The sequence below is a fragment of the Trachymyrmex septentrionalis genome, unplaced genomic scaffold (assembly GCF_001594115.1).
Source record: "Trachymyrmex septentrionalis isolate Tsep2-gDNA-1 unplaced genomic scaffold, Tsep1.0 scaffold38, whole genome shotgun sequence".
Classification (NCBI taxonomy): Eukaryota; Metazoa; Arthropoda; class Insecta; order Hymenoptera; family Formicidae; genus Trachymyrmex; species Trachymyrmex septentrionalis.
Genome location: NW_017305547.1, coordinates 6,529 through 9,080, shown reverse-complemented (window position 1 = coordinate 9,080; position 2,552 = coordinate 6,529).

Genomic DNA, 2,552 nt, shown 5'->3' with positions numbered 1-2,552 from the left:
ATTATTTGTTTCAGATTGATTGTGTGAATCCGATAAATTCATCGGCTCTCAATTTATTTTCTGAAATATTAATTCAATTTAATTGAATGTATATTAGACAGTAGTTCAACATCTTAACACTCGACCGAAAAGGCGCTTTGTATTTAAAGTCTTAATATTTATATAGACGGTCTTGTTTTCAATCATATTATTTCAATAAAACTTATCTTTATTGTAAAATATAATTTTTTTTATAACATACGTTTGCAATATTTTATAATAAGAAAGATGTAAATGTATATATATATTTTTGGAACACAGCTTGCAGAAAAAAACGAGGTCAGCGATTATTATTATGACAAAGGCGACGGTCTGACGATAACGAACCGGAAGCGTTTCACCGCTTTTCACATACCACGGTGATAATTACCCACGTAAGAAGATATTCACGGTGTTCTTTTAGGACTAGCCTGACTATAGTATCATCGGGCCACGTTCGCGAGTGCAATCGTCCACATATCGTGTCTAGCTTGCAAACTAACGTAATGTACGCTATACAACATAATTTATCGTACCTAAAACGTGTTACATTAGATAGACTCTGTACAGTGAAAAGATTCCCACACATCTTCTTATGCTAAAGGTCGATCGTACGCTTTCTTCGGCATTACTGTTAGAAGCTAAGAGAATCAAGAATCATTTTTATCATGATTTTAATTTGAAGCGTCATTATAACAAAATTTATATCAAAAGTCTAAAGAGCTCTCTCTCTCTCTCTCTCTCTCTCTCTCTCTCTCTCTTCCGTTCTAAAAAATTGCCAGACGATACAATTTTTCTCAATTGCCAAATTTCAAATTAATTAAAAATTACGGTCTCTTGAAGATTCTATGTAACTTAAATATATTTGCGCATTATAGGCTTTTTGATTTCTAATTTATCCCACTTCAATCTTTAGAAAGTTTATCTCTATGCGGAATTAGGTTCGAATAAGAATTTCAATGAATATTTATCAATCGCCATTCGAAATTTGACGTTTTGTAATTAAGGTATGTCACCATTTCTCTTATTCACGCTTAATTTCATAATTAACAACTGGTTCTCATCTATTAGGTGACCGGAAAATTTCTTATAAATCGACTATTATCTACTTATGCCCAGTACATTTTATTCAGTGGACGTTCTAGAAACGTTTTTAAAACATAAAGACATCTAAATATCTTTAAGACATCTCTTGAAGATCCTGTATGCGTAAATCCATTTGATATAAAATTACGTTATGTGTCGGGACGAGAAAAAGCACTTTGAGTCTAGTATGAATATAGAATATTTATATATGTTATACAAAATGTAAAATGTTCTAAATTTTAACAGTCAGATTTTAACGCGTCGGTATTCTATGAGTAAAAATTTAAAAAAAATTATGTAAATATAGATCCACAGTATCTTTATTAAAATTATAACAAAAACGTATAAAATCTAGTGATGTAAAATCTGGCTATCTTAAAAATCAAAGTATTGCACCGAATAATCAATAATGTATTACTACATATGTTCATTAGAAAAATTTAAAATATTTCCTCTCGTAAATGTTACATCGTCAGCCGAGGAATAGAATTCTTTGTGAAAAAAAAATTAATCTTCTCTGCCGTATATATTATGGAATTCAGGTAAAGAATAAATTAACATTTTACAATAGACACATAATATTAATAAATTACACTGTATTAATAATAAGAATGCATTTCTTTCATTCGCAGCACCTTTCATTTTATTTGTTGTTAACCTTTTAATCAACATTTTACAAACTTATTATTTATGCATAACATTTTTTCATATTTTTATATATATAAAACACTATTGGCTGTTAAAATATGAGACACTCTGTATAACAAGCGGCACATATTACAAGAAAAGATTAGAATTTATCGCACATAATCTCAAGAATAGCACGCGAATCCGTACATTATGTAGTTATTAAAAGACTGTTCTTACATAAAAGTATTTTTTCCTTGTATTTGCATTTATTTAAAATTTTCTACATATAAAATCTTGCAATCTTGCAAGATAAATCTCAAGAATACATATCATTTTCTTAGATTTAATTTTCACTGTGTACGTAAGAATCGCGTTGGAATCGCAAGATTCTTCGTTTTTCTTCGAGCGTTTTTCAAACAGATCAGCGGGAGCGTCGCACGCATGGAAAAATCGTCACGCTTTTGTAACGCGACGTGCACGCCGGACATTGTAATTTCCGTAATCTGGATTACCGTTGCGCGCTAAAGGAAGAGAGAAAGAGAGAGGATCCTCGCTTGTGCAAGAGAGTCCAGTTTAACGCGCGCAGACTTGCTCCGTTTCCCGTCGGCAATTTTGCGTAATCGCAACTCGGTAGAGCCGGCTCGAACGCCGCTAACGAGTGCTTCATTCTAATAAACGAGTCTTGCCACAGAAAGAGCCTTGTTCCGTAATTATCCTAGCGAAAGAGAGCGTTATTCTCGTCTTCGAAAGCACGTTGGCAAAAGTAAATCTTCTCATCGTAAAAATGGTATGCGCAGTTGAACAACAATGTAACATAA